This window comes from Pleurodeles waltl, chromosome 8, assembly GCF_031143425.1.
Source record: "Pleurodeles waltl isolate 20211129_DDA chromosome 8, aPleWal1.hap1.20221129, whole genome shotgun sequence".
Taxonomy (NCBI): Eukaryota; Metazoa; Chordata; class Amphibia; order Caudata; family Salamandridae; genus Pleurodeles; species Pleurodeles waltl.
Window position 1 is genome coordinate 455396635 of NC_090447.1, and position 19138 is coordinate 455415772.

The following is a 19138-nucleotide window of genomic DNA, read 5'->3' on the forward strand; positions in this document are numbered from 1 at the left end:
CAGCATCTTAGAACATCAGACATTGTTTTGGTAGCAAATCAGAGTATTTCCAATGTCACCTGCACTTTTTCTATGTTCATAAATTTTCAATGCAGTTTTCAAGAGATTTTGAGAACCACTTTTTCATCTATTTGCATTTCTATCCTTTTTTGGTTGCAAGGATTGATTCTTTGGTTCTCCACACAGACCCATCTTCTCATCTGAATATACTTATATTCTTTCTAAGGTCTTATGTCATTAGTACCAGTTGCTTTTCTTCTTTCTCTTCTATTATGGAGGACATCTAACATTGTTGTGATAAGAATAAAACAGTTCATTATGAATGTATATCACTGTGATTGAATAAATCGAGTAGCTCTGATTTAAATTTATCCATGGGCTTAGGAGCTAACCCATGTCTGTTTTCATCTGTTTTCATGTGCCGCTTCACAGATCTAAGGGCAGTAGGCAAAAGCATGTCTGCATCATGGTGCCAGACCCAAACTGGAAATATTTCTAGGACCAGATATGAAGAATACAGATGAGATGAAATCAATAAGTAACATAATATTAACTGAGAATGTTGAGAATAAAAAATCAACTAACTGTAGGGAATTGCATTGTCTATTAGTACAACAATGTAGTGTTTTCAAAAATCCTATTTATGTTCCTGATACCTTAGGTCAAGTATATCTTGTCCTCAACAAGATCAATAATAAGTTTAACATCAATATTGCCAGTATTCACTTCTAAAACTTTTGAGCAACAGTTTTCCAGAAATCAGGGGGATCACTGCAGGTCCGTACACGTTGATAAGATGCAAAACCATATTTTCCAAAGCAATTAAGTGTGAATAAATCAACCCTCATTATCCTTACTAAAATTCATAACTTTAACAAATAAGTAACATAACTGCATCATTGTTCTTGCTAACTGCTGAGAAGGATAGGCACAGCTAGATTTGCATAACGTTTTTGAAGCATGTAAGGCTCTCTAATACATAGATGAGTGAACTGACTGAACACATTGGCAGCCCTCTAATGACGTTAGCTCCTTTTGGCATAATATTTAAGTCCTTTGGTGTTCAAGAACATGGTCTTTAAAACAGAAGAATTAACTGTTCACAACTTTAAGGAAGTGCGATTTTCAGATAAAGTGAAATGAATATCTGTGGGAAAACGTGCTCCATGGTTTGTGGTCCCAAAAATGAAAACTTAAAACAAAACATGCACACTTAAATTATCCCCAAAAGGAAACCAACCATTGGAGGAACACCCATGGCACCCTTTGGCAGCTCCGCCAGCCTCCTGCCATCTAAGGGAAAAAGGATTTAACATGACAGACCCAGATATAAATCTAAATCCAAATATGACAGTAGTCAGCATTAGAACAAATTTTCAGATATTACTAGCCGTTAGTATTACAGTGTTAAATAATTTAGGATATTTAGGCAACACTACTGGCTCCAGGTGTTGATGCTTCAAGTAGTTCTTCAGGACCTTGCATTTGTGACAAACTTAGATCCATGTTTTGAGGATATTCTCATAACAGTGAGGTCATCATGATGGAAATGATCTCAAAGAGAACAAACAACTCTCTGATTTCCAAAACTCTTTCTGTGACTTGGATAGTGACCCTGGCACAGTGTTGATGGTTATAAATGTTTTCTCCCACTGCCATTTGTGAAGCAGACTCTTTAACAGCCTTCATAGTTTGGGTAAGGTCATGATACCTTAGTACCTTGTAGATGATTTGCATTGGTTATCTCACCGAGACCTCCTCTGTGCTTTATCTGTGTTAAAAGGTAGCAATATATTTTTTTTCAGTAACTGAGGGAACCATTTACCAATGCATTTTTTGCAATTTTCACATTCTGATTGTTCAGGGAGCTTTAAAGTATGCAAGTTATATTGCTCATTCATATTCTGAAGTTCGACAAGCACTTTACAGAATGGATACATTTTTACCGTTGAGGAATTAGGTGCTTCGATAGATTTAGAGTGATCTGTAGCTTTTATTTCTAAATCAGTAATTCCCATGGTAAGATTGCCAATATTGTTTTGTATGGAATAATGTAAACTTCTACTTTTTATTTGTGTTTACTTTTATATTTCCAATTTGATGCAAAGGGAGATTCAGCGAGTGTGCATCATAACCCCCAGATTTAAATTTAATATATGTTGTGGGAGCAGATTTACCTGGATTGATATTTCTTGACAAGCCTTCTAAAAGGCTTTTATCCATAGATGAGGTTTTGATGAAACATAGTGAACAACAGCAATCAAATGAGGAGAGATGAAAGGATAGCTGACAAATATCAGAAATCACTAAACCGCACTTTCAAGATGAGAATGAAGTTCAGTGATATACTGTGATGATATGAATGTACAATTCTAAATATACACATAACTTTAAGATGGCCGCTGCTTAAAAGACAACTCTTTCTGGTGAGTAAATTAGAGATCTCCTGTTAGTTTCCAGACATATAACAATATTTAGAATTATAACACCATATTATAAAATTAAACCAACTACTTTCAACCACAATGTGAGAAGGAATCTGAGCGAAGGTAGTTCAACTGATATACATATATGTGAACCAAAAAACGTTCAGAGGGAAACCAGTAATGCTGGTATACAAAATAAGTAGAGGAAAGCTCTCTTCTGTTTTGAGTGCACTTATCAAATACATTAACCCCTTGAATGCCTGGGACGTAGTGGTTACGTCCTCGTTTGCACCGCTCGGGTGCCAAGGATGTAACCGTTACGTCCTGGTATGGGCCCTCAGGGGAAGAGCTAGCGCTCCCCCTGAGGGCCGTGCACCCCACTCCCATGCGCAGGGATGGAAGGGGAATTGCTTCCCCGTTCATCCCAGCCCCCCTAGGCCCCTCCTGTGGCGTCTGATGACATCAGTGCGTGATTGCGCGCTGATCTCATCAGAGGCTGCCCCCTCCTTCCAGCACGGATTGAGGAGCTCTGATGGATCATGTGGAAGGGGCGAGAGAGGCATCAAAGGAAAGGAAAGGCCCTTCCTTTCCTTTGATGTCTCTCTGTATTTCTGCTGCAGAAATGCCCACTAGACACCAGGGAGCTTTTTTTTATTTTTTATTTATACAATAAGGGGAGTGGCCCCTTGGGCAAGGGCCGCTCCCCAGGGGGGCAAATTCTTTGTAGGCCTTTTCTGCCTCCCGTGGAGGCACATCGGCCTTTTCTAATAGGCTGATTTGCCCCCAGCGGGGGCAGAAATCGCTAGACACCAGGGATTTTTTAGGGGGGGGGATTTATGTTTTTTTAGATGTGGGGAGCAACCCCTTAGGCAAGTGTTGCTCCCCTGGCGGCAAAATTAACTTTAGGCCATCTCTGCCCTCCTTGGGGGCAGATGGGCCTATTTTTATTACGCCAATCTGCCCCCATAGGGGGCAGAAACTACTAGACACCAGGGATTTTTATTTTTTTTGCATCAATTTCACGCAAGGTGAGTGACCTCTTAGGCAAGGGTCATTCTCCTGGGCAAAAAAACTATTTTCGGCCACTTCTGCCCCCCTTGGGAGCAGATCGGCCTATTTTTATTAGGCCGATCCGCCCCCAAGGGGGGCAGAAACTACTAGGCACCAGGGATTATTTTTTTTGTGCCAATTTCATGCAAGTGGAGTGATCCCTTAGGTAAGGGTCCCTCCCCTGGGGGTGCAAATTTATTTTAGGCCATTTCTTTTGAAATAGGCCGTTCTGCCTCCGGGGGGGGGGGGGGGTGCAGAGACCACTTAGGCACCAGGGATTGGTGTGTGTGTATGTGTGTGTTTTGTTTGGGGGGGCAGCCACTAGGGCAAGGGTCGCTCTCCATAGGGGCATCATTACTGTTGGCCATATATGCCCCCCTTGGGAACAGATCGGCCTATTTTTGGAAGGCCCATCTGCCCCCAAGGTGGGGAGAAAGCCCACCAGAGACCAGGGAAGATTTTGTTTTAAAAAAAAAGAGGGTGGGGGTATGGTCATACCCCCACCCCAAATACATGGGGCCAAAGTTGTTCTGTTCACTGGTGGGTAGATGGGGCAATTACCCCCGATCCACTCCCCGGGGGCAGAAAGCCTACTAAATGCCAGGGAATTAAAAAAAAATTGTGGGGCGGTGGCTACCAACTAGTATGGGCATGGTTATGCCCCCACCCCAACTGAATGGGGTAACAGTCTTTTAACTCTTCCCCGCACACTAAAACATCTTATCCGACAGCAAGCGCGAGAACATTTGACTATTTTGGGTTTTGGTTTTACATTTGGGCCATGAGAGCTTGTCTAACTCTCAAAATCGTCCCACTTGGAATGGTGAGGACTGCACTTTTTGGACATTGGGGCGCTGCCATGTAGAAAAATCCACAAGACCTGAGCACATCTGAAAACTAAACATCTGGGTGAGTCCAGGGTGGTGTGCCTCACATGCACCCGCACCTTTTTCTTACACACAATGCCCTGCAAACCTCCAACTTTGCCTGGAATTCACACATTTTTCCCACATTTTTGTGATGGAACCTTCTGGAATCTTCAGGAATCCACAAAATTCCTACCACCCAGAATTGTCGCTTCTATACCGATAAAAATTCTGCCCCACTTGTCAGCCTAAAAACGTTTTATTCTCAAACTGCCTTTTGGACCCACTTTGGTTCCCCCTCATTTTTTACATGTTTTTGGCTCTTTCCTGTCACAGGCACTTGGCCCACCTACACAAGTAAGGTATCATTTTTACAAGAAAACTGAGGGGAACGTTGAGTGCTATGAAATTTGTGCCGGTGCGGTGATCCCACACAGGAATGTGGGGAAAAATGTCATTTTTTAGCTAAATTAGAGATTTTCGGAGGATTCAGAGTAAGAAATCACTAGGGGATCCACAAGTCACACCTCCCTAGATTCCCTTGGGTGTCTAGTTTTCAGAAATGTTTGGGTTTGGTAGGTTTCCCTAGATGGCTGCTGGGTCAAGGACCAAAAACGCAGGTGCCCCCCTCCCCACAAAAACAGGTCGTTTTGTATTTGATAATTTTGATACGTCCATGTTGTGTTTTGGGGCATTTCCTGTCACGGGCACTAGACCTACCCACACAAGTGAGGTACCATTTTTATCGGGAGATTTAGAGGAACGCTGGGTGGAAGGAAATTTGTGGCTCCTCTCAGATTCCAGAACTTTGTATCACCAAAATACAAGGAAAAGGTGTTTTTTGGCCAAATTCTGAGGGTTGCAAAGGATTCTGGGCAACTGAACCTGGTGAGAGCCCCAAAAGTCCCCCTATCCTGGATTCCCGTAGGTGTTTTTAAAAAATGCAGAGGTTTGGTAGGTTTTCCTAGGTGCTGGCTGAGCTACAGGCCAAAATCCACAGTTGGGCACTGTGTGTCCATGTTGTGTTTCCTGTCTCAGGCATTAGGCCTACCCAACCAAGTGAGGTGGCTTTTTTATCGGGAGACTTGGGGGAAAACAAAATAGAAAAACAAGTGTTTTTTCCCCTTGTCTTTCTCAACATTTTTTCCTTCCAAATGTAAGACAGTGTGTAAAAAAGATGTCTATTTGAGAAATGCCCTGTAATTTACATGCTAATATGAATAATCACTGCTTCTCAACACCTTATCTTGTGCTCATTTTGGAAATACATAGGTTTCCTTGATACCTATGTTTCACTCCTTATATTTCAGCAAATGAATTGCTGTATACCTGATATACAATGAAAATCCATTGCAAGGTGCAGCTCATTTATTGGCTCTGGGTACCTAGGGTTCTTGATGAACCTACAAGCTCCTATATATCCCCGGAACTAGAAGAGTCCAGCAGACATAACAGTATAAATCTGACATCGCAAGAAAAAGTTACAGAGTAAAATGTGGAGAAAAATGGCTGTTTTTTCCACCTCAATTTTTTTTTTTTTAATTTCAGCTGTTATTTTCTGTAGGAAAACCTTGTAGGATCTACAAAAATGACCCCTTGGTGAATTCAGAATTTTGTCTACTTTTCAGAAATATTTAGCTTTCCGGGTCCAGCATTGGTTTCACACCCATTTCTGTCACTAACTGGAAGGAGGCTAAAAGCACAGAAAATAGTAGAAATGGGGTATGTCCCAGTAAAAGCCGAAATTGTGTTGAAAACCCTTTGTTGATGCCATTTTCAGGGGAAAACAACACAAGCCTTCTTCTGCAGCCCTTTTTCCCATTTTGTTTTTAAAAACGAAATTTTCGCTGCATTTTGGCTAATTTCTTGGTCTCCTTCAGGGGAACCCACAAACTTTGGGTACTACTAGAATCCCTAGGATGTTGGAAAAAAAGGATGCAAATTTGGTGTGGGTAGCTTATGTGGACAAAAAGTTATGAGGGCCTAAGCGCGAACTGAACCAAATAGCTAAAAAAAAGGCCTAGCACATGAAGGGGAAAAGGCCTGGCAGCAACGGGGTTAAAACAACTCGCCTGCCTTTACATATGCAGATGAGGCAACGCACACTTGCTGCCTCAATTATTGCTTTAGCCCTCAAATTTCCCTTTAACAAGGTTGTTGTTGATAGCCATATCACTTGTGATGTTGACTTACACATGCCAACAAAGCTAAAAATAGTTTTTTTCTCTCTTGGAATTGCCTCTGTTCCAATAGAAATCAATAGGGAATATCCATTACCCCAATTTTGTTTCAAAATCTCCCATTTTCGGGTTCTAAAATATTGGCATGTATGCTAAAAAGGCAGACAAATTTTCTTTCGCCGACAATATTTATCCTTACACTATAACATGCGGAGAGCAACCTTACTCACAGTCCCATGTAAGAAAAAAGTTCATGTTGAACAAAAAACACTCCTCATCCTTCTACAAATTTGACCAGAAGCACTGGTAGACACAAACGTTTATTAGGCAGTAAAGAGCAGTACATCCCCTCTCTAACCAAATGTCATCAAATAACTTTATTTCGATCGTATGATACATAAAAGTACATATACACAATGTATCATATTTAAAAATCAATATTAAGCAAAACAATTTCACTAAAATTGCATCCTATGGTAAAGAGAACAAAAGCTAAAACAGAGCAATTAAATCTGCGATGACGTTTCAAACCTGAATACCAGTGCATAATATACAATTTTGCAGGTTATAGAATGATATTATAAAAGAAACTCCAAACAAATTTGAACATCACTAAGATAAACGCATCCTGGTACTAGGGACATGGAGAACAAGCTCGCCACATCAGCCTTTGCAGACTTTCTGCTTCTTCTGTCTCAGCCAGCTTCCAGGAGCACAGGATCGCATTGCTGAGGCACCAAAGAGGCCTTTTCAACATTAAAATGATCACGGTAAGATCCGCTGGCCAGGTTCAGTAGAAAAAAATGAAGATAAACATGAAAAATGCTAGTATTGTAATGAAGACTGAGGGCTGTGAAAGAACTTGTAACAAGGCTCTCTTGCACCCCGCCTAGCGCCCTGAGTGTATTACTGTTTTTGTCAGTCTGTGAGCAATACTAATATGTCCTTCCTCTTGCTACTCACTGAAATTACCTCAAACCAACTGCTAAAGTGGAATAAGAAACTGACAGCTACCAATCATAAGTTTCCAATGTCATAAATAGGAATTTATCGAATATGGCAGCTCACATTTATTTATATTTTAGAGCACAGAACAGCACGGTGAATCCTAAACCCATGATGGCCTTAATCTGAAAAAAACTGATGTGCTTAGGGCAGCCATCTTGTAGTGGATGCATGAGTAGGTGAATACGTGAATAGATTAGTGGGTCAACGGAAGAGTGGATTGATGAGGGAGGAGGTGGACGGTTAGGTGGACAAACATATTAGTAGGTGAGTGGATGAGAAGATTAATGGGTGGTTAGGTAGATGGGTGAGTATATAGGGGGATAGGTAGATGGAAGAGTAAGTGAGTAGGTTGAAAGATAGGTGGATAGAAAAGTGAGGACAAGTATGGGTAGGTGAATGCATGAATGAGCAGATGGATGGGTAGATGGATAGGTCAGTGAGTAGGTCCTGAAAACCTGCGAGTGTTTGCGATACAGTGATCATTCGCCATTCAGTATATTGTTAGCCCTTTTATTTCTACAAACCATATTGGAAATGAATGAGGGACTGTTTTCACCACTGCGAAAATGTGTATGATGAATGGTAGGCTGGAAGCTATCAGCAGTGGTAAGGTCCGGCCAGTAATGGTGCTGGAGCTGCTGATCAGAAGGTGCTAAGTGAGGGAAGTAAGACCTGCCTCCTTAATTTTGGGGACCGGTACTTACCTTTCTACAAATTCAGCACTGGTGGATGGCAATGGCCATCAGTGGACTTTAGTCTGTATTTCCAGCAAGACGTGTATTCTAGTGAATTGTAAACAGTCCGCACATGAACAGGTTTTTTTTTAAATACATTTTTGTACTGGCTGCAGTGTCCAGCCAAATGGCATCAGTATCTCTTTTTATAAAATAAGAATGACATGTAAGTAACGAATGCTATGTAAATACCACAACAACCAGCTACAAAGAGCGTTTTACATTTAGACCAGCACTCTGGAAAAAAAAAAGAAAACACCAGAAGCGGCTGTCTCGCCCTGTTTCTGGATATTGTCAATTCAGTTTGGACAGTGCCCATGGCGTCCCTGGGTATCATGGTCTCCAGGGTTGGCATGGATATAAAATTATAATTGGGGTGCAGTGGGCCTGTCACTCCCTGTCCTCGGTGTCACTGCATCCACTGCGCTATTGATAGCTGCAGCCCATCTTATGTGCCTCCAAGTTACTTATTCTACCTGCCCTTTCTTCTCTCCTCCCTACGTACATCCTTCTCTCCTCTCCCTCCCTCTCATGCCCCACTCTCTGTCTTCTTGCTCTATCTCTCACCCTCTGTTTCTCCGTCCTCCCTTCTCTTATGACATGTTTGTTTCTGGTCCATTTCATGCCATCTTCTCTTTCCCCCTTTGCTTGCCCTTACCTTTTCTTTCTCTCGGAGCCTTAACTTCTTTTTGCATTTCCTTACCCACTCCCTTGCCTATTTTTTCACCGTCTCACTCTCCTTCAGCCCTTTCCTTTCTTTGTCTACGTTTCTCCGTTATCTTCTGCTCTCCCCACACCTCTTCTCCCAGCCCAAAATAAAAGAGTAAACACAAGGCCAGGGCAGGCTCTGTGATAGAACAAAATGTAAAGGACAGTCTTTAAAATAATTGTGGCTGGTGTAGGACAGACTGGGCCTCCTGTTACCTTTAGGCCCCAGGACCACAGCCCCAGCTGTGCCAACGGTAGTTCTGCTACTGGACGATGCAATACTTAATAAGAACAGCCGCACAGCTCTGTGAAAACACGAAGGATGTATACAAGGCCACGAGGAAACAAGGTGGACCCATTCCAAAGTGGATGGATGGACAAAGAGCGAACAAACTGACAAATTTGTTGTTTGATTACGCGTTTGCAGTTTTGATTTGCAAGCAAGATATCTGCAGAGGAAGGGCGTCCTGCAGCTTCTCTTTGAAAATACTGTTCTGTCTGGTGAGCACTAGACTGTGAAAAGTTAATTGTGCATCGCTTGATTACTGTTCTCTTTCACAAAAGCTTTGATTTAAAATGAACTTTAGATACTTTCCACTGTGAGGTTTTACACCTGATTTTACGTCCTCATTGTTAGGTTGTGTACACTGCAGCAATTAAGTGCAAATCAAACTTACACTAACCAGCTCAAAAATTACTATAATTAAATGCTCGTGTTTATTTTCATTACGGCATTTTCCTTGTAATGATTTACATGCCCCGTACAATAGCTGTATCTCAGTAAATTAAACACACCCTTTTATTATCTCTGGGAAATTGTTGGAAATTGGAAAGCTTGAAAAACACAACAGGCTTAAAGCATATTGTTTCTGAATACTTTCCTCACACGTTAATTACAATAATGTTGACTCAGCGAAAACAACAACCAGTGCTTAATTTGTTCCGATGAGTGCCAATGGGGGCCACAGGCACTCATTTTGGGGGACCTGCACTTATTATCTGATATTTCAGAAGAACAAAAGTAAGAAAACACAGAAAGGGGGAAGCAAATGGACACCCCGTTTCAAAAGGAGAGAGCCGGGACATGCAAGAATGAGATAAAGGGACAGAGAGTGTCTGGTAGTGGATTACAGAGGAATAAAGTGGATGGAAGACTGCAGCCTTGGTGATCCGCTCGCTTTACATTTCTTTGTGGACTTCCAACTCGAGCTTTTGGCATCGGCACTCATTCTTGGGCAATTTAAGCACTGACAGTGATAATTCGTCCTTTTATGTCAATTTTATACACCTTAGGACTCGTTTTAGGCCAATGAATCTTGTGACCCAGTGGTGAGACATGTAGGACGAGATAACTGATCAATGTGTCAAGCAATATATCAATAATGTCACCAATATTCACCACCACAATGCACTTTACTTTGGTTTTAAGACATCAATCAAATTATCGGCGCAAACATGACTTTTCAGCCATGAATAACCACACCTTTTGATAGAATTTTATGGATTTTATTCCCTATTGATTACAATCTACGAGAAGAAGAGTCAATCTCAAAACCAAGAAGCATAAGAGTATAGTCACAATATGACAACTGTGATAAGATTTCATTAGTGCAAGAATCACAAACATAACAACATAGCACGGCGTGAACATAGATCAGAATACAAGGATATCACATGAGTCTCAGTTCAGAACAGTGTAACGTCAGTCTTTGTCTATTTGCGTCAGTCAGAGTAATTTCCTGTCCTAACCACTAATTAGCATCAGCATGTTGGGCTTCATGCAAAATAATTTAGAACATCAATTTAGAAAACATCTAACTATGGCTTCTAATAAAAAATGAGCAGTTGGTACCTAGAAAGGAAAAGCAAACAGACAAATTACAAATCGCATTGTCATAATTACCCTCCAAGGATTAAGTCAGCACACAGGATCAGTCTTCGTCTTCAGGACATCAGTCGAATCGCCATCAGTCTAACCTCGTCTAAAGGACAGAGGACACTTCCCTCATAAGGAGGAGAAGCGCAAAGGGCAGTCCATGGGTGAGGATGGTTTATTAAGGCTCAAAGTCACCAAACAGAGTGACAGAGTTTCTGGATAAAATCAACAGCATTCCCTACCTAGTTCTAACGTCCCTTCTGTGATATGAGTTTTTATCCCTTTTTCGTAATACCTTCCCCCAAAATTCTATTGGACATTCACTATACCCCACTATCTTTAACCTATCAAATTATACATTAGGTAATCCCAATTGTCACCCCACGATAATTTATAACACTTTGATTGGTCTTCATAATTGACGTCTTCGGAGGTGGCACATCCGGTAGGTTTCTTCACCACTTGGCACGTCTTCTCGGGTCATGAGTTCCTTTGTCCATGGTGTAATGTCCTTGTACATTAGACTAATCTACTTTTGTTTCAAATTGTATTTGTATTCATACTTAGGCAGATAGCATGCGGATGAGAACGGAATATGGTTTGTTACATAAAATGAAGGAAAGGAACAAATGCAGGGTCGTGGCCCTTTGAGAGTCAGCACACTGAAAAACAGAGAAAATGCTTTAATATGAGAGCTAGGCAGCTAAAATCTACAACTCACGCTAACTTAAGGCCTATGAGATTTTAATACAAATGCAATATCGTAAGTGTTAATATAAATCGTAGCATGAACAGTTTTACTCATTATTGTTAGTTCACGTATATTGGTAACCTCATACATTAAAGTCGTAATTCAGATGCGTGTTTAAGCAAAACACTAATTATTGTCATTTTCTATGCAGCATCATTAATCATTGATATAAGCATTTCACGTTTAGTATATGTAATATTTAAACTACGCTCTATCAACAGCAACTCATCTAAGGATTGTATTGTATCTCACACTGATGACTCACTAGAACACTTCTAGAAGTCAATGTAAATATATTTCTTTAATGTACAATTGGCAGTAGGGAATGACTAGTTAAATTAATTCTTCAGTTCAATTGCAGGCGCATTTCTGCAGTGGCGTAGCGTGGGTGGTGCAGGGGGGGCGGCTGCACCGGGCGCAACATCTTGGAAGAGACTCGAGTGCTAAAATCCACGGGTTAGGGGGCGCAAATTACTTGCCTTGCCCCGGGTGCTGACAACCCACGCTACGCCACTGCATTTCTGGAGCCATATTATGAAATATTGTCCACTGTACTGGTCACCAGTGCATCATATTATAAGTGAAATGCGCTGTTATCAGTGCAGGTGTCAACTCGTGCCTACACTGGAGAGAGCGCAGCATTGAAACAGGCTAGTGGTGTGAGACAGCTCTTCTGCCTTACAATGCTGAGGCTCTAGCATTATTTCAAGGATAGGGTGAGGAATGCCCTGTAGTTGGTGCATTATGTGACTGCGCCCGCCTGAGACATGATACTCAGGGGGGTCTGTGGCACTGTACACCACCTCCCAATAGGCACCCTTCGCAGCGCAATTTCTGTGTATGAATTCCTTGGCAGCACACAATCAGTACTCCTCCTAACAGCCTTTTTGCCTGCCTCAATAATGTGACATGGGCAAAGGGACAAAGTGCACCTGTGCAAATGAGCAAATCCCTTGATGATGTATGTGACCAAAATGGACACCTGTGTGATCATTATTAGAGAAGCGGCAGCACAAGTGTCTGTGGCCCAGGGTCTCAAAAACTAGGCGCAAACGCAGGTTGCACTCCTGCAAGTTGCACTTTCATGATATGGTCTAGGTGGCATATGTGGCCTATGTGGCCTGCTAGGTGGCCTAGGTGGCCTATGTGGCCCTATATTTCAAAATTCTGCCAAATTTCTAAACCATTTTCAAGAAGCTAGACATTATAGGCCATATTTATACTTTTTTTGTGTTGCATTTGCGTCATTTTGTGACGCAAAAGTGGCACAAACTTGCAAAATACAATTGTTTTTTGTAAGTTTGCGCCATTTTTGCGTCAAAATGCGGCGCTAAAAAAGTATAAATATGGGCCTATGTGTTGGATTTGATGTGTATGTGTTTTTTCTTAAAGGCATGACAATGGTACACACATGCCGCATGATATAAACCTAGCTACAGACTGTGTTTGTTGTGTCTTAGTGTTACTCTGTAGGCCTGATTCACAAAGTTTTTGCTGTGACATACCTCTCAGTCTTTTGCAGTAGCTCCATAGCTGAGACTTTTTAATGATATTATTTTACCCGTCCTTCCTTCATTTCAAACCTTTTGTTTAAAACATGCTAGATAAACATTAGTTCAAGTGTAATGACCTATTTAACAAAGAGATGGTATTTTATGCATGTCCTTTATTGTGTTACAGTCGTCTTCCAGCTGTGAAACTATCCCTCCACATGCTGGAGGGACAGCTCAATGCATTGTCAATTAAACAAATATGATGATTGAGAGCTCATGAGTTCGACTCCTGCCAAAGCCGACTCAGCTTTCCATCCACCCACAACTAATTAGAGTACTATAATTTGTGTAGTAGGAATATTATTTATTGTGAATTATACCCTACATAATAAATCAAGCTATTGTTCAGAGATGCTAATGCTCGGTAACTAAGCTTTGGCAGCAAGGCAGGTTAAGAAAGGAGGCTTGAGGGTAAGGAGGTGTAAAAACACCACCTTGCCCCACCTGGCTGCTGCCTTTACCCAAAGGCAGGTGAGTTGAGAGGTATGTCTATGAGTAGTTGTGGCTTACACTTGTATTAGATGAGAAATAAACCTGAATACTCAGGACGGATCCACAATTTATTTTTAAGAGTAGTGTCATGGTGTAAGACATGCTCACTCTCCGAAACTGTATGTTAGAAGTGAGGTCTCTATTTGGCAGTAGTTTGCACCCTGTCCAAGTCAGGACCCTCACTTTAGTCAGGTTAAGGGAGTTACACACCTAAGATAACCCCTGCTCACCCCCTTGGTAGCTTGGCACAAGCAGTCAGGCTTATCTCCGAGGCAATGTGTAAAGTATTTGTACACACACACACACAGTAACACAGTGAAAACACAACAAAAGTACTCCATACAAGTTAAAAAAAATAGCCAATATTTATTTGAGTAAAGCAAGACCAAAACAACAAACATCCAACATACCGAAGTAAAGATACACATTTTTAAAGATTAAATCTCAATAAAAGAGCTTAGAAACACAACAGCTCCAACTGGGGCTATCACAATGCAATTGACGGAGTTGTTCCCAACAGTCCAACGCCACTTGTGAGGGTCGGCAGACTGGACATGCAGTCGCATGGACCCCAGGCACAGTACCTTTGAAAACAATGAGGAAACAAATACATTGCACGGAGTCGGGAAGGTGAGGCATCACTGGAGCCACTGTGGCACTGGTCTTTACTACTAATGGGGATGTGAGGCATCAGTTCCTTACTTTTAGGCAGGTGAGGTGAGATGTTGGTTCCTTACGGTTGCAGGGGAGGTGATGCAGCGTTGGTGGTGAGGCATTAGTTCCTTATGATCTGGTGGGCTCGATGAATCCAGCAGGTCAAGACTTCGGGGACACAGCACTCAATACTCACGCTGTAGTGGACTTCGGAGGTGCTGCACCGACATCAAGCCTGTGGCATCGGCCATGGTTGTTGCACTCAGTGGGGACCGCGACTTCCGGTGCAGGCAGAGGCGCAGAGTCAGACAGTGGCGCCGGTTCCAAAGTCGCTCTGGAGTCGATCCACTTGGTTTCTTCTTGGTTTAATGAGAACTCACTTCTAAGGCCCAGTGTCTGGCTTTGGCACCACTTGGCAAGCAGAGCTCTCAGCAAGAAAGTCCAGGTGCTGGCAGATGTCAGATGTCCTTGAGACTCCTAACAGGAGACAAGCTCAGTTCAAGCCCTTGGAGAACCTTGGAAAGCAGGATGTACAAAGCATAGTCTAGTCTTTTCACTCTCAGGTCAGAAGCAGGAGGCCAGCAGAGCAAAGCAACAGGCAGAATAGCAGTCCCTTCTATGGCATCTAGCTCTTCTTCCTTGCAGAATGTCCTCATTCAAGAAGTGTTCTGAAGTTGTGGTCTCAGAGGCCCAATACTTATACTCATTTCGGCCTTTGATGTAGGCAAACTTCAAAGGAAAGCCTTTGTAGTGCCCAAGACCCTGCCTTTCCTGCCCTGGCCCCAGACAAACTCCAGGCGGTTGGATACTGCTTGTGAATCAGGACAGCTACAGCCCTATTCAGGTGTAAGTGTCAGCTCCTCCCACTACTTTAGCCCAAAAGACCGATCAGGATATGTAAGGCACACCTTAGCTCCCTTTGTGTGACTGTCTAGAGTGAATTCACAAACATCCCAACTGTCATCCTGACCTAGACGTTTATTCCAGCAGTCAAGCAGAGGCAAAGAATGGTTAAGAAAAAAATGCCCACTTTCTAAAAACTTACAACTTAAAAAACAACTTCACCAAAATATGTATTTTTAAATTGTGGACCCCAAACTCCATATCTTGATCTGCTCCCCATGAGAAATTACACTTAAAAAAGATTTTTAAGGCAACCCCTTGTTACCATACGGGAGAGATAGGCCTTGGAATAGTGAAAACCGAATTTATCAGTATTTCACTATCAATACATGTAAAACCCACCAGTAAATGTCCTACCTTTTAAATACACTGCACCTTGCCCATGGGGCTGCCTTGGGCTTACCTTAGGGGTGACTTACATGCAGTAAAAGGGAAGGTTTGGGACTGTCAAGTGGGTGCACTTGCCAGGTTGAACTGACAGATAAAACTGCACACACAAACACTGTAGTGGGCGGTCTAAGACATGTTTACAGGGCTACTCCTGTGGGTGGCAAGATCAGTGCTGCAGGACCACTAGTAGCATTTGATTTACAGGCCCTGGGCACTATTCTAGGGACTAACTAGTCAATCAAATAGGCCAATCATGGATAAACCAATTACCAATACCATTTTAGACAGAGAGCACTTGCACTTTAGCACTGATCAGCAGTGGTAAAGTGCCCAGAGTCCTAAATCCAACAAAAACAGGTCAGAAAAACTAGGAGGAAGGAGGCAAAAAGTTTGGGGATGACCCTGCAGAAAGGGCCAGGTCCAACAGTTAGCATCTCCTAAGCCTGGAAATGCATGCCTTAAACCTAGATTAAGACACAACTCCATGGATGACATTTAGGGGTTTCAAGGTGTTGCAGTTGCGACCTCTGGCTTGCGTTTTGTGACCTCTGGCACTGCCTTTGTGACCTGAGTACTACTTACTCTTTGCTACAGGGCTTACTTAGTGTGCATAGAACACATACACTGTCTACAGCTCAAGGCTGTAAACTGGTTTTGGTATGTCTGATTAGATTACGTGGTATTGGGTCAATTTCAGGCCTTTTCAGAAACTCCTTATAAATCATAAACCGCAAGTGGAAGTCTAAGATCAATTGGAGAGTTCAGTGAAGTTCAGGGAGGGTCTCATATTAAAAATATAAGTTCAACTGTAGGTTCCAAAACCTTCCAAAAGTTCCTAAAATGGAGAGAGGATTGGATTAAACAGTGGTTTGTGCATAGGCGCTGGAAATAGAAGTAGGGGTGCTGGGGGTGCTGCAGCACCCCAAAAATGACTATGCTGGAGTTCAGAAGATGAATGAGCAATAAAGATGACTTTAATTTTAGTTTTTACATAGTAAGATTTGCTGTGTGTTCAGAGGTAGAAGTCCCCACCTCCCCCTTCCCCAATTGGGACCAGGTTTCATATAACTCTTTTTGGTATTTTTCTATAATGTTATATCCCTGAGATAACTGTTTGAGGGGAGCTTTCAAAATAAGTCTCCTGGGTATCTGTGTTAGAAGTATATATATACACAAAAAAATAAAAATAAATACCCAGTGCTTTGCTGTATCTAAAAGAATCGTAGAGAGTCTCTTGAGTATGGCTATTATTTAATTGGATAGCCTGCCACCCGGTTTATGATGCACCCAATAGGACACATAGGTGGTCATTCCGACCTAGGCGGGCGGCGGTTGCCGCCCGCCCGTCGGAATCCGCCTGAATACCGCCCCGCGGTCAATTGACCGCGAGGGGTATTCTGACTTTCCCGCTGGGCCGGCGGGCGATCTGATTCAGATCGCCCGCCGGCCCAGCGGGAAAGCGCCTTCCACAAGGAAGCCGGCTCGGAATCGAGCCGGCGGAGTGGAAGGCGTGCGACGGGTGCAGCAGCACCCGTCGCGCTTTTCAGTGTCTGCATCGCAGACACTGAAAAGCCTAGTTGGGCCCTGTTAGGGGGCCCCTGCCGTGCCCATGCCATGGGCATGGGCACGGCAGGGGCCCCCAGGGGCCCCGCGACCCCCCCTACCGCCATCCTGTTCATGGCGGCTTTCCCACCATGAACAGGATGGCGGTAGGGGGGGTCAGAATCCCCTCGGCGGCGCAGCTCGCTGCGCCGCCTTGGAGGATTCTAAGGGTCAGTGGAAAACCGGCGGGAGACCGCCGGTTTTCCCGTTCTGACCGCGGCCAAAGCGCCGCGGTCAGAATGACCAAGGGAGCACCGCCGGCCTGTCGGCGGTGCTCCCGCCCCCGTTGGCCCTGGCGGTAGGGAACCGCCAGGGTCAGAATGAGGGCCATAGAGAGAGGACAAATGGAGTCCTTCCAAAATGGCAGACGCGCTGCGATACCGTCGGTTTAGAGCTGTCTAGTTGTTGATAGGACAGATACGACCACCTGACTGCGGGTAAAAAGGAATAAAAACAGGAGCAGGGAATGGCTGTATGTTCTACACTGAGCCATGGTAGGCTGATGGGAGGCACGGGTCCCTTGACGAGGTGAGCGGGTGGAAGGGGCGCAGGTATTTAGACCTAATAGAGGAAATACATTGTTGGCGGAGACAAACTGCGGAAAGAGGAACCGGCATGCATTTATCGATTTTTATGTTTAGTGTGTGACTACAGGGAGGTGCTCCTACCGAACTCCAGTTTGGGAGTTGGCTAGTGATAACTCGGTAAGTATATGTGTACACATATCGAACTTTCTGTTATTGAGATTATGGCATGGGGTGATGGTTTGGTGAAGTATGTCGCTGCACACCATTTGCATTAGCAAATTTCCTTTTCTTTAAAAAATAATTGAGCTTGGAGTGCATGCTTTTAGATGGGGAAAGGACACAGGGGTATAAACATATATATAAGTATGAGGAAATGAGTGGAAAGTTGTGGACTGAGCAGGTATTTATGTAACAAGATTGATATATGTGTGTGTTTATATTTCCTGAGAATGTGTACAAAAAAGACAGGGACACAGGTGTACCTAGAGGCATATTTGGCTACAATTTGAATACACTACAGGTAGTATATGGAACTTGATTTAAAGGGGAATCTAAGGTCCTGAGGAAGGCCGAATGACCTTTAGGGGTGAGGAAAAGGACAGAAACATGTTGACCTTTCAATGGCTATGACCTTTGTTGGTCCAGTTGGGGTGTAGGGGTAGCTGATTTAGATAGCAGAGCTATCTCCCAGGTTACACAAAACTTGCAGGGGAAGGCTTCGGATAAAAGAGGTAGCTTTCAGTCTTGATAGGCATCAGATAGTAGAGATGTCCCAAATATGACAAGGGTTACAAACACAGGCTTCTGAGCAGCACGGTTATTATTAAAGGTATGTGGGTCTGGCAAACTCTGGCCTTAGACAAAAACGTTATTCATCAGGTTGTGCTGATCATGTTAAATGTCTAATTAAACATTAAACACAGATTAGGACGACACGAAATTTCAGAACGGTGTTAGGATCCCATGGCTTGAATACCTGCACCTGTGTTGCCTGACAGCTTTCCAGCCTGACCTACCCATTTTCTGATGAACATTCCATCAAATAATTTTGCTACTCAGACATTGCTTTGTTTTTTTCTGTGTGTATTAGTTTCAAATACGATGCAAATATAGCTTCTGCATAGTGTATAAATGTTAAATCGCGATGCACAATATCTTTCTCCATCCATGTCATACACCTTAACACTACAATAATTGACCGGTAAAAGAAAGAGTGCTGGGATTTCTGCTCAGAAGCCCATGGCTGGAGCAATTAAATGCAGCGGCCCAAATGCCATGGTTGGTAGTTTTTAATCCACCTCATGCCTCTTTAATCCACTACTGGACACTTCTGGCCCGTTTATCTCACTCTTACAGGTTCCTTCTTTCTCATTTTGTGACAGTTTTGCAGTCTTTCTATAACTCAGTATTTTTGATCT

General features: G+C 42.9%; 1 protein-coding gene across 1 annotated transcript in view; it reads right to left on the reverse strand.

The window, feature by feature from the left end:
* Positions 1-19138, reverse strand: part of AFF3 (ALF transcription elongation factor 3) — a 2012018-nt gene that overhangs the window by 1740034 nt on the left and 252846 nt on the right. The gene's annotated exons all lie outside the window — the stretch shown is intronic.